Raw genomic sequence first — 15,123 nt, forward strand, 5'->3', positions numbered from 1 at the left:
GACTTCCATTCAAAATACCAAAGCGAAACATTCAGTTTTCAGGCACCGCACGATTAATAAAAACACTGCCCACGCTACTCAATCCATTGAAACACTATCTACAGATATTTTTACATGACCTACGTCTATCTAGGGCTAACTTTGAAGCCTTCAAAGTTCAGTCTGGATAGCGACAGGGCGGGCGGTACACGCCTCGTCGACTGAAATCTAACGACCGCGAGTTTTGTGAATATGTGATAAATTTGGATGATATTTTATTTCAGGTAAGTTGTAAGGATCTTATTAACTACGTTAAAAGTTAAAAGATATCATAAAGAAAGGAAATAATAATTACAAAATGAGTTTTTATGTTTGAATACATGGTCAAGTGTTTATTATTATAATGCGAGTTTATATTTTAAATTATTATTTAAATAGTATTAGAGTTGGTTAACCAAAACCTATGGGTACATAAAATATTATATCTGTATTATATGCAAATAAAGTATTTCCAAGTTTTGTACCTAAAGGTTTTCATCAGACTGACTGCAAGTCGAAGTACCTGTCATAAAGATTGTTGTAATGAATTAACTTATTGTTATTGTTAATTATCAATTTCTTTTATAACAAGTAATTTGAGATTTTAATGATTTATAATTTAAATTTATCCTCTCAAGCATGTTTATTGAAATAAAACTTTTTTTTGTGAATAATTTGTCACTCATCATCTTTAACCAATCCCCATATTTTATCTACTAACGGAATAAAAACTGAATATAAAAATACTATTTATGCTGGTGACGAAACTTAAAAAAGTAAATTCAAACTAATAAAGAATCTCTACAGCTAAACTTTCGTGATATTTCTATTCTCAACTAGATGGCGCTGTACGTAATGCTGTATGATATATTTTCACTGTGAACATAATATTCGTTCATATAAATACTATGAAAAATAACTTGCGGTTATAGTAAATCGAATGAATTTATTGCCTTTAACCTGTTTATACTGTAACGGGTATTATAAGTTATAGATGTGTGTTTGTATAAATCTTGATGATTTGATTTTTAAAACTTCGGCGTTTGAAATTCGTTAAAAAGTCTTTAATTTTGAAATGTATATTTGTACTGTGTATTTGTCTGTTTTATCGTAGCTCTTTAAAGGGTACACCTATGAATAGGGAGGATTTATTTTTAATTCAGAATCTTGTCTATTGGTATATGTAACTATGTATGTGCAAATATAATAAATAATAAATTTTTGTTGATGTTCATGAAACTACTGAGAAGTATTAATGTTGGAAGCTATTTCAGGATCTTAGCAAAAATGTGTACTGTTATATTAATTGTTTAATAATTATGATCACTTTAATATAATTGAAAGATATGTATTATGTGTGATTTAGTATTAAATATAAATAGTATCTTAAATTACAATAATAACAAATTATAATTGAAGATTATTGAACATTTTTTAGAGTGATTTATTCGTCGAATCAAAATTTAAAATTTTCAATCAATCATTTAAATTTTTATAACCAAATACAGAGCGAAATTTCATGATGAGTAATCGGTTAATTTAACCAACAAATAAGCAAGTTATTTATCACGTAAGTGAACTTACAAATGAACTTGGTTTAAATTTGCTCGTACGTAAATCAAAGTCGTATGATGCATACTATTGCGTTTTATTTTTATCAGTCACGTGTGTTACAGTCTGAATTTTATTAATTAGATTGATTTGTTGTATGGCTATTTCCTTTCAGTAACGGTTTTGTTGTAATTCCAATGTAATTGTAATTGTAATTCAAATGTTAATAATGGTGTTTCGTTCAATTCTCATATAAGACAAGTGTTTAGTAAAATTCTTGAGAGAGACGACCTGATTGTACCAATCACACGATGAAACGGCTGCATCGGGACTTTCAATGGTATAACTGACATGTAAGATCACTCGATTCTCGTATTTAGCGAGGAATTATATTAAAAATTAAATTAGAGCACGTAAATTGCAATTTGAAGCTAAAATGCAGTTATATTATTTGAGCCATATTTCCCGCAACAGATTCACGGACTGTAACGTGGATATATGAAAAAATGAAACAAAAGCAGAAATTTTACTTAAATTAAATTTTATTTGTATTGTGTTAGTTATAGGAATATTCATGTATTTTCATTCAATTAAATAGCCGTATCTATTAAGATAGACGCCCATCAAGGTCAGCTGATCTTCTGTGCAGTTCACACGAAGGTTTTTTCCGGTCAGAGAAGAACACCGTAATAAAAAATTCATAGGATAATATCTAAAAATAGATTCAAGTTCATTAAACATTCGCATAAGTCATATTCCTCTAACTTTCTCAGTGATCGCAGATTCAAGTCATCGCGTCATAATCGCATTCGAGGCGGTTAATTCTGGCATAACATTTGTACTCCCTTTTTTCCGGGACGTAAATTATGGCAATAAATCGCCCGGACAGTTCCTCCGGATTAATTAAACTCTATAACGTTTCAGTTTTACTTACGGTTTATTAACATGACAGTTGAATGAAGGGTTTTTAATTGCGAATATGCTGCGAAATGTGTCGACGCGTTCGTTGCTGGTTGGGCATTTTCGTTGGTTATATTTATAATTGCTAAATACGAGATTGCACAAAAAGCCATGCTGGCTCCGTGGTGTAGATGTCGGACTTAAAACCGATAAGGCGTGGGGGTTCGAGACCAGGTGAATGCGTGCAGGAAATAAATTTATTTTTCAATTTATCTGCGCATATAATCACCACATCATGAGGAAACCGGAATGTCCGAGAATAATATCAACCCGTGGTATAATGTCTTCCTTGAAGTATCCAACGCAAAAATTAATATTAAATAGTCACGTGGCACTAAAGAATAACGATTAAATCGCGCTTTAAATCTCTCAATGTCTCTCATTTCCCAATACACTAAATGTTAACAAATTTTCATCCCGCACAATCAAACGTTACGATTGCCAGACCGACAAATTCTCTTTATTTTTTCTGTCCGTAATTTGTTCTGCTACGTTCAATACAGGTTGAAAATTATACCGAATTTCGGATTAAATTCTTTTTTCTCTCAACGCTAATGAAGATAGGCATTTCGCTGGATGAATAATATCCTTTGTAATTTTCGTGGAAAACCAATGTTATTTTTTCCAGATATCTTTTGAACGTATCGATTTTATTGAGAGTTATGCAGGGGATTTATTTCATTACTCTGCGTTTGTGGAGGTTTGTTTTTTAGTAATTTTTAAATAACGATAATGTAAATATGTGTGTAAAGTGTGGGGAGGATTTTCCATTTTTATATAGCATTTGATAATTTACGAAGAAGCGTACATTTTTTTTTTATAACACAAATTGTAATCCCGTGTATTAACTCAAGAACTACTGAATCGATTTTGAAAATTATCTATTTAATCAAGTTATATTTCCATATTTTTAAATTTTGTTCTATCAATTAGGGCGGAGCCGGAACTCTTATTGTATTATGATCATAACAATTTCCTTGTAGAACTTTGTGTACGCAATTAATTTTCCGATATTGAATTCAGTTGTAATAACAGTTTGATGGATAGGCACTAGTAATATATCGAATGAACTGAACAAACAAGATACGCGTGTTTGCATGTCTTGAATTACATTTGATTAATTGAATTAGTTAAGCGATTATGGATCTACGGTCTTAGACACTGTAAAGTTTAATATTGTTATTTTTAACCCTAGTGCTAAAAGAGGGTTTTATGGCATTGTAGCTCTTAATCGGATGGACCGATTTCGATGCGGTTATTTTCATTTGAAGACTAGTATCCTCACAGTGGTTTTTAGATGTTTGGTTAATATTGGTCTAGCAGTGTAAGAGTATCATGTTTTGCAAGATCATGTCAGTCATATTTGGTGTGTGTTGTTATCGAAGAATTCATAATTTACAGTGTTCTTGATAAATGAATGAGAATTACAGATTAAAAACAGAAAAAAGTTAACGACGACTACTACAATTTTTAACATGATTTTTCAAGGGTTAGTGGAAATATAATAAATATCGAAATAAGGATAAGTTTTTATTTATTATTTATTTACGCAATATAACCTCAGTAGTAAAATATATAAAACCTCATACAGCTCATTCCTTCAACATAAAAAATTAAACACAACTTTACAAGGCATTGAATCAATTTACAATCCCACCCATTCAGAGCCAAATCACAAACGGAATATCGCAACCAAAACCATCTATTTCGCTAAAAAGCCGCTTTCAAAGAATTAGTTCAACCTCAAAAACTCCATCAAACAAATTGCACTTTTGATACCGATACTAAAATCCTATTTATCAGGAGGTAATAGGAGTAAAAAATATTTCGAATAACGTTTAGTTGTATGAAAACGCACGGGCTATAGATTGCCCATTACTTGATTGGCGGCAGCCGGAAGGTTTCAAAGCAACCGAGAGATATGGTTTATTAGTTTCTATGGATTTTTAGTTCATTTCTGAAGCCTATACGAATATGTTAATGTTAATGTGGTTGGAGTATTTGATGAATGGGATCTGATTTTATTTATGTTTGTTTTTATGTAATTTTTAAATGTTTTATGTTATGTTTAGTCTTTAATGGAATGAATAGTTTTGACTTTGAGATGGCAAACGGTTTAAATAAAGTTTAATTGAAGAACTATATGTAAGTTGTACTCTGTAGTATATTATAATATTTAATGTTTTTATATAAGAATTTATAATGTTGTAAATTTATAACGTAGAATTCTGTACCAAATTTCACATAAGACTCTTCAGCTGTTCCCTATATTAGCGCGGTCAAGCAAACAATTTCTTATATCAAAAAAATAAATATAATCAGGAACGGCGTTATTTTTGCATACCCGTTTTTACTATACATTTGCAGTTGAATTATTTACGCTATTCACCACTGGAAGCCACTCGGTTAAGAGCGAATTGGACTCTTCATTAAGCCATTTAAACTATTAAATGATTATTTATTTAATCTGAATACAAACACGTTGCATAATATGCAAATTGGAGACGATTCAAAAATAACTTGTATGTTTCCAGGGCTAATACGATTTTGATAAATTTTGATTGATTATAGATAGGAGATGAGAAAATAGTACCCTAACACCTATGGCCCCGTCTATGAAGCGGCTCGACGGAACACAGGTGGTTGTAGGTAGGAATATAGTAGGAATATATAGCCGATATAACCTACCTATATGGATATAACCCACGGCCCAAACACAGATCACAATATCACATTAATATTATAACAGTTAAATTTGTTTGTTTAGACGTTTGTCCGTCCATCACTTTATAAAATTTGGTATACACACAGGTTATGAGCTGACGTGGGTGATAGGATACTTTTTATCCTGATTAAATGCTCCCTTGGGATAAAACAGGAATCTTGATATCCGGGCGGAGCCGGGACCAGCGTCTAGTCTTCTATATATATAAAATTCTCGTGTCACAGTTTTCGTTGCCATACTCCTCCGAAACGGCTTGACCGATTTTGATGAAATTTTTTGTGCTTATCCGGTATCTATGAGAATCGGCCAACATCTATTTTTCATACCCCTAAATAATAAGAGTAAGGCAGAACAGCGTTTGCCGGGTGCAGCTAGTAATATATAAATATATCTTTATATCTTAGTAACACACACACATCATTCACACCAATGAATCACGATGCGCAGGAGTTTAATACACAAAGGAGCCGCTGTTCATGACAGTGGGACAAAATATAATTGATTTGTTCTGCTTGGGTCTAATTCCGTAATTTTTATACAAACAACAACTTTAATATATTTATTGTTGACTTACTTTTACGTTTTCGTACGTTTAGTATTAATATATTTATTGCTGATAATATTATTATGAGTTCACTCTGTACACAGTGATTATTTTAATAAAATAATATAAATGTGCTTCAGCTATAAAAATGGGATATTATGTATCATTAGATATGAAGCATTAAGATACAATCCTGTTTAGTATCACGCCGTTGTCATATATACCAATTAATAAAACTTAAGTTCAGCGCCAATTACTGACGTCATAACGTGATTATTTATACGTCATCATTAACTTTATACACCTAGAATTTACGGTACTAACAAGTAAATCATAAATTAGGATAAACATAAAGTGAGTAACACGTCACGTTTATGGGCCAATTAGACCGTTACTGAGTCTGATATAAGTTACGATAATATTCCACATGTTATAAATATAGACTCGATGTAAATTGTGTACGGGGATGCTAATTTTGAGAGGATGTTTCGAATTAACCATTGATTCACACTACTTCTTGTCTCCTTTTTGGAATCCTTCACATAACTTTGCATCTGTAGCGTTATTGGAATCACGTATTGTGTTTTAGTAAATAATAAAAATGTTAGTGTGAAAAAAAAATCAAAAATCACCCACAATTGTTCCAATCTCATACAGAGTAAGCAAATTATTTAGTCCTGGCAAACTCAACCAGTATAATGAAATATACGCATGAAGTTTTGAATTAAATCTGTTCATATTAAGTGGTCAAAATCAAGTCTAAAGGAGTAATCGATACAAACATACAGGTAGCTTCACCATAAAGGGTGTTAAAAAGGATTTCACTATCTAGAATACAAAAGTAAAATTGTAAAATAGCATTTTTAAGTGGTCACACTAAATTTTGCATTAGCTTAGCTTAGCAAGACATCCACAGAATTCTAAATTCGTATTCCTCTAGAGCATGTCATACATTTGTTTTACTACAATTTAAAATTTTATATGAAACATATTTTTCTTTTTTTTATTTTGTTTGAATTTATATTAATAATCAGATGCTTGCACCGGTGTTGCTCGTCTATTTTTTAAAATTAGCAATTTCCTTTAGGTTATCTAAAACAGATGGAGAGAAAACCAGCATATTAAAAGCCGTAATTGCCTTGTAAATTGTGTCACAACTTTCTTTTAGACATATCGATTTGATACTTGTAATTATTTATATAATTACATAAAATAAATCACAAGTAGAATGAATCCGTCTTTGGAATGTCACTGCTTTACTTTTTATATCTGAGAAGTAGAAACTACCCTCAATTTGTTGTTGTTTTAGTGTGTTTTCTTTTAGGCGTACTTATAACGCTTATCGAGTAAAAATGATGTAAAAAGATGTATGTCCCTGTAAGTGATTAAAATGTAATCTTTAGAGAAATAAATGTCTGTAACCGTAAAATAAATACAAGTGCTAAAGGGAAAATACCGTCTGTCAGTCAGTCACATAACAAGCAATTCCCCGACGGTTGTCGGCCACTGGCCGTAATATTATATTGAGCCATGCTTGACCTACATACACGCGTAATGTATGGGACATTTTAGTTGATATTATTATATTATATCGATTTCGTTTTGAATGGTGACTCTAGTTTACTTCAGTCATATTTTACGATTAAAACTATTTCCTTTTCCTCACCCGTCCCAGTCCATTCCTTCTTTCCTGTCATGAATTCGTTCCTTTTCCCTTACCCACTAAAAACGGGCAGCGCATTCGCAGAGGCACTACCTTTGCGAATGTTCATGGGCGGCGGCGTTTACCTACCATCAGGCGAACCACCAGCTCAGTTGCCCGCTATGACATAAAAAAAAACTGCTTTCAATATAAGGTAATTCAACGTCAACGTCAACGTGATAGACGGACAAACATTCAAACAAACAAACTGTCACATATATAACATTAGTGTGATTTTTGTTTTTAATAAGAAATTTGTTGCACAGTAGTACGAAATGAGTTTTGAATCCATCATACTAATATTATAAATGCGAAAGTTCGTAAGGATGTGTGTGTGCTTGTTGCTCTTTCACGCAAAAACAACTGAACCGATTGCAATGAAATTTGGTATGTCGACAGCTGGACAACTGGAATAACATATAGGCAGTTTAACATTTTTACCCCTATTCCTACGGGATACGGACAGGTAGTTAGTAGTTGATAAGACGTCACGAGCTGTGACGTCATAATTACTAATCAAATGACAGTCACTTCGAACTTGCTTTAACAATAATAATGAGATATTTTCAGTGAATAAATCCGTCCCGTAAATTCACATGCGCACATATCCTTTACACGTTGTTTCGTACACTGCTTTCAAGCTATTCCTAATGTTGTGGCTATGAAATTAGCTATTGTTTATATTTATTGAACCAGCAATGATACCTCTGTTAAGATCTTAAACAATGCATACACATACACCAATTGACTATTCAATAGATTCAGTGAACATTTTTTAATTTACTTTATAAATAATTGTTAAACGAGTTAGGATAGAGAAAATAGGGGATGTATTCGTTTGCAAAACTTTATTTTTATAATTCAGTTACGACGGATTGTATGCCCGTTTCCTTACGATGTTTTCCTTTACCGTTTTCAGTAGTATTGTTGTGGATAACGCGCATACATAAATAAATTAATCAATTAATATAAATTGTAAAATTAACTTTTTTCCTACACGCTTGCTTGGTTTTGTACCCCTGACTTTTCGATTTAAGTTTGAGGTTCTTACCAATGGGACACAACTGCCTGAAAATGTTGTTCACAGAGTCGACACAGAAGGTACCAGCTTTTAACATTAAATAAGCATCATCATGGATTCAACCAACCAAATCAGTTGAAAATAAAAGAGAATTATATATACCATATACCATATACCAGAAGACACTACCAACCAATATTGCCAACATCCAGAAAAATACTCCACATACCAACTGCGTAGAAATAGGTGGAGGTAGTTCACAAACAACAATTTTTGTATGACCTTCAAGACATATAACATCTCAGTCTCCCCGTGACCACGCTCGCTGTGAAGTGTTCGAAACGTCGGGTTAGTAATATAATGAATAAAATCCGTTAAAAAGTTTTTAATTTCTAAATAAAAGAGAAATTAGTATCACATGGAAGAGAAGTTTCGTTGTACTATGAAATAAATGCCTTTTAATATAACGTCCGCTAGTTTCACAGTCACCAGATCAGCGGTGGCGCGTGAACTCTTGCAAATGAAAGCCAAAAGCATACTGGGGCGTCGCGAAAATGTGCATTTAGCAAAAAATTCTTCGTAAGGAAAAATCCTTTTAATTCCGCATTTTCATGAGAAGGCTGAAAATGTAAATATACTTATGAATTTCACTCGGGAATATTTAATGGGTTATTTTTCTTTGTTACCGTAAAGTTAGTCGCTGCCCCAATGTATCCATTTAAAGGTACAAAAATCGAGAAAGCTGTGTACAATAAAAACAGAACTGTTCCTTTCAATAACTTGTAGAATCTCTGTGATTTTTAACTTCCCACTGTTTCGGAAACCAACCCGCTATCGTCTTAATCTAATGAGTCTTCTGAATCCTTAGCTCAGCATTTCCTTTGCCTGCGGTAGATATCGAAACCCAAATTATAAGCGCGTAGTTTATCTTGTCCTAAAATAACTCGAGAATGTTCCATAAACAAAGCTCTATCGCATTTAAACAGATTAGTAAGAAATGCAGCAGCGGTGACAAAACATTCCTTCTGCTATCAGAAATTCTCTGAACGCTGGGATTTCTCTAATAACCCTATTTTAGGGATCGAATGCTAGTTTTAGACTCTTGAACGACGATTTTATGTAAGAATCGTTTTATTCAAATATACATTTAGAGGTTGGGAATCTGAATTAGTATGTGGTTATTACATATATATAAATAAAAATTGCAATTGCTGTTAGTTAGTTTAGCTCAAAATTGAGAAAGGCTGGGCCGATTTTGACAAATTTGGTTTTCATGAAATCGTTATTGATTATATAAAAGATACAAATGAAAATGAAACGTCATTAGGTGTGTATAATTGTATAAAAAAAATCATAATGCTTAATCTTTGAACAGTCTTTACGATTTTATGTTACATAGAAATTGTATCGTGGAAGTTAACATAATATTATAATGAACGTAATTTATAGATTTTATGGTTTATCATATTGGGTATCAAGTATGTAGAAGGCTTAAAATCGAACCAGTCGTAATTCGTACTGTTAAATGGCGATATATTAAATAAAAAAAATTCGTAGATACTGAAAGAATTCTCATATAAAATGGTTTAGAATAAAAAGTAATTCATACATACATATTTTTCATACAAAGAGAGTGTGAATCAGGCAGATGTTAACATAACAGCATTCTTATATTCCACGATAATCCAACGGAGTTACGGTTTCAATTAATACTGTTGTTATTTTAAGCCGCTGAATGAAAATATTTATGTCTTCAGCCAATTTGTGCGTTCTTTTAAACTATTTGATAGAAATAGATGTAAGCTTTTCTTTTATATGTGGTATCATATACCTAAAATCCGTGGGTATTGTCGGATTCTTATTGATTAAAACCGACAGACTTAGCTTAGACCAAGCTTTACACTAAATGGGCAACACACAAGTGCTCTGAAATTTATTTCTAGTAAGTTCTATTATTCTGCTTATTGGCGATAAGGACGATTTTTCATTATATTGAAATCTAACTGGTCTACTGTTTACATATTAAGATAACAAATGTTTTCGCTTATAAATGAATACAAACTATTTAAAAATACTAGAGTAAGATAGAATAATTAGATTCAATATGATTAGTAGAAGGAAGCAGCTTAAATAAATAAGAAAGGGAAGATTCGTTTAGGAGGGAGTTAGTTCAGGAGTTTGGACCCCTTTCTTTGTTTCTTTTTATTTGTTTTTTTTTTATCATAATACATTCTTATTGCAATTTTGCAAACTGCTGTTCGTAACACCTTTAAAAATCATTGAAAAATTTCATTCTACACACAACTTTAAGTATATACTGGTTGTTATTACCATATTTTGGAAGTTCCCCAATATCAATTTTCAAATTATCCTTAATTCGTTATTCATCAAGCTACAAGCATCAAATTATCATACGAAATCATGGAACTTATACAAACCGAACAAAGCTCTATTAAATTAAATCGAAACCGGACACCCTTTATATCGAAAAAAAAAACGTATAAAATAACGAGAAATTGGGCTCGTCACGAATTAGCGAGATTTTGGGGCTGTGACTTTTGTTATGGGATCATTTTAGTTCGGTTACTGTTTGGGGACTAGGGATTTCTTTTGAACGTCATTAGGTGTCACTTTTTAGGGATGTGCATGTTTTTATATCGATAAGATGATTTTTTTTTTTTTGATAATATGGATGATAAAATATGACGATGGCGATGGATGATGACAATTATCTTGAAATCACTTATATGGGTTTTTGGTGCATGCCTATTTATTATGATTGAATACAATAAAAATGAAACGCTTTTTAAATGCTTTTTTTACCGATGTTTACAAGCTATGTGCTTTATTTCACTTTCGATGTAACCACTGTTTAAAATCTAATATGTAAAATTCTCGTGCTACAGTTTTCGTTGCCATACTCCTCCGAAACGGCTTGACCGATTTTGATAAAAATTTTTGTGCTTATCCGGTATCTATGAGAATTGGCCAACATCTATTTTTCATACCCCTAAATGATAAGAGTCAGGCAGAATAGCGTTTGCCGGGTGCAGCTAGTTGTCTTATATAATTTAACTCAGTTATTTTAAATTCACCTAGATTATAATAATCCGTTTTGCTTTCTCGTGTTTTTCCTTTTTTATGGCAATACAATGACCCACTTTAGCAATTACAGTATAATTTTTGTGAGCCACTAAAAATCACAGGCACTTGTTAAAATTTATGTATAATCATAAAATTTTATACAGTTTGAGCATTTTACGAAATTAATTGCTTTGTACCGCGAGTAGGTCATTGCATAAAGGAAATTTCGTTCACAATTTTACATTGTATTCTACTGATCACATGTTTTTATTTCAAAATATAAAATTTGTAAAAATAAAGTTTTAAACATAATTTACGTTTTCACTGTAATAAGGGAAAGCAAAAACATAATACCTACCTTATTACAGATACTTTTTAATTTTTTATGTGTTATTCATTCAATCTCATACGTTTAAATCCATTTTAATCGTAAAATTAACATTAATGCTTTACCTCCATAAAATAAATTACCAACTATGAACACCAATTGTAAACCCAAAAATCCAATCTGTTAATCTATCGATACCCGTACATCACTACACGTCAGGGATGAGCCAAATTGATTTTAACACAATAACGAGCTGAATGCCACCCCTATTTGTAGCGGCGATGACACGCGCGCCTATCCATCATTCGGCCTTTATATTCTGTTGAATACCGTCCGAAGCATTGGTTTTAGCGATACGTTAGCAGATGTGACCTAGGATTAGGTCACGATCACGCAAGTGAAGTTGTTGGAATAATCGACATAATAAACGTTTATGTGGTGCGTATTTTAAACTCGAATGTATGTAAGTATGGACGAATAGATGTATGCATGTATGTTACTCTTTACCGCGGAAACACCTTATCGTATCTGTATGAAATTTGCTACTGAGATTTTTATTACCAACAGGTATAACATTAACGAAATTATATCAAGTAAATATAAAAAAAATTTAGAGCTAAATGCACACCTTTAACAGGTAAACACAACATGTAGAGATAGATTATAGTCTGGACTAGCACATAGGCTATTTATTACCCGGATATCGGAGGCCTATTTCCTTCTCCTAGCCCTTCCCAGTCCATTCCTTTCTTCCAGTCATCAATCCTTTCCTTATCCCTTATCCCTTTAAAGCAGACAGCGCATTCTCTGAGGTGTGAGCCTCTGCTAATGTTCATGGGCGGTGGTGATCGTTAACCATCAGGCGAACCACCCGCTCAATTGCCCGCTATGACATAAAAAAACAACATAGGAATTATGACGACGTATGGAAAGAATATTTGTAAAAGTCGTCCCATACTTGTGACCTGTATCCCTACTATAAATGCGAAAGTAACTGTCTATCTGCGTCTTCACGCCTAAACCAGTTTAGATGGACAATAGGTAAAACTAATCCTGATCCCATAATAGCTATATTACTAGTCTACCATAGGTATATGTTGACAAATCGTATATTATTAAACAACATACATACCGTAATCGTTTTCAGATCCAAACCATTACCAGAAGAGATAAGCAAACACATAATTTCCCCAGTATAGCATTAAATTAGATTTCCCTCCTTCCGTGACCTCTTTATTTTAATTTAGATTGATCACGCCTAAACCAGTTTAGATGGACAATAGGTAAAACTAATCCTGATCCCATAATAGCTATATTACTAGTCTACCATAGGTATATGTTGACAAATCGTATATTATTAAACAACATACATACCGTAATCGTTTTCAGATCCAAACCATTACCAGAAGAGATAAGCAAACACATAATTTCCCCAGTATAGCATTAGCGACATCATTATCAAAATCACGGCTTGCAACATTGTGTTGTACAGTGAATACCCTTTGAAAATCATACGAAATAGTAATAATTTGTACTCCACAATGAAATGCATTTATTTACGTTGGACCCCTTACATTCTGTAAATTACCTAGCACAAAGGCCCCCTCATACGAGGCCCATTATTGAGACCCCTGCTCTATGAAACGATTTTGAAACATTTTGTCATCGATCTGGTTTTTGGTCGCATCGCTGGTTCGCTTGTACATGTTTTTATTACAATGTATCAATTTAAATTCGATTTTTCTTATGCGCTTGGGCAAGCCGACGGGGACGATTGGTCAAAACTTCTAAATGTTTATAGGATACAGCTAGAAAGTTAGTGATACAGAAATTATAACTTATATTAGAAAAATTTAAAAGACCTTTATTTTAAAGTTCTGACACAGAATATAAATTCTGAGTAAAGTAGTAAAGAAATGCTTTAATTATAGTTACGAAATAAACACAATATAAAACCTGTTCTGCGCAACATGAAAATATTAGAAAAGGACACAAATCCGCGATATTGTGTGAAGCAGAGATATCATAGTATTACGGTACGGTATGGTAGTTTGTTTCTCGGCAACCAAAGGACAAGTGTATTTTTTATTTAAATACTTATTAATCATGAATGCTCAAATACAATTGATTTTAGTATATATCCAACTTCAATAACTGAATGAATCTCCCCAAATTTCTTGCGACATGATCGAAAAAGAAACAAACAAAAAACGTTTATAACATTGAACTAATTATTATAGTTGAATAATGTACACTTAAAATGCTTATAATACCATCAAAATTGCGGACCATTTCCACTGATCCAGTAGTCTGGTTAGTTATAGGTGGCAATTCTATGTTACTATGGTCTGAATAACTTTGTGGGTTGGCTGATTAAATTCAACCTAATCCTGTGCCCCTACGCCTCTAGATTATTGTCACTCCATTAATCCACGTGTTTAATTAGATTTCCCTCCTTCCGTGACCTCTTTATTTTAATTTAGATTGATATATCTGAAATGTTGTGGTTGATTTGATCCCTATATTAAGTGATCAAAGATTCAATGTTAAGGAAGTGTAAATTTTGTAACTGCGATGGCGTTTTGATAACTCGTTATTCAATTGTTTTTATTGATTTAATTAAATAAAAATATATAGACTGAAATAATATAATATCGTGCCATACAATTTTATACTATATAATACTGTATGAAGAAGTTAATTAGATACTATAAAGTTTGGAGAAGGAGATCCTTAAAATCGAAATTGAACGAATAGTATAGAATACAGAGCTTAAGATATTTGTGTGTGTGTGTGTGTGTGTGTGTGTCTGTTTGTTATAGAGAGGAAAGTATTGCATTTTTGTATTTTTGTAACGTTTACACGCAAAAACTACAAGACCGATTTCAAAAATTCTTTCACAGTTAGAAAACTGTAACTTCACTACGTGACATAGGCTATATATGTACCACTGACGAAGCCGGGGCGAACAGCTAGTATAAAATATTTACGTTAGGAAAATTAGCATTATTTACGCATTATATTATTTTCATAATGAAAAAGATGCCATATGAATCATATTGATTAAATAGCTTCCAATCAAGAATCATACCCAAGGGGGGACTTACAGAAATAAGACGCTCCCCTGATATTGGGAATTAATAAAGGATGCAATGAAAGCCCCCAAGAATTAGTTGATATGTGAGGCAAT

At 32.4% G+C, this 15,123-nt stretch overlaps 1 protein-coding gene across 1 annotated transcript in view; it reads left to right on the forward strand.

Moving 5' to 3' along the window:
• The first annotated feature begins 244 nt into the window (after nucleotides 1-244).
• The window catches only part of LOC119833510 (teneurin-m), a 395,760-nt gene continuing 380,881 nt past the window's right edge, over nucleotides 245-15,123 (forward strand). The window contains exon 1 of the mRNA XM_038357536.1: nucleotides 245-263. The gene's annotated coding sequence lies outside the window, so the exon portion shown is untranslated. The remainder of the gene's footprint in view (nucleotides 264-15,123) is intronic.

Source organism: Zerene cesonia, chromosome 17 (assembly GCF_012273895.1).
Source record: "Zerene cesonia ecotype Mississippi chromosome 17, Zerene_cesonia_1.1, whole genome shotgun sequence".
In the NCBI taxonomy this organism is placed as follows: Eukaryota; Metazoa; Arthropoda; class Insecta; order Lepidoptera; family Pieridae; genus Zerene; species Zerene cesonia.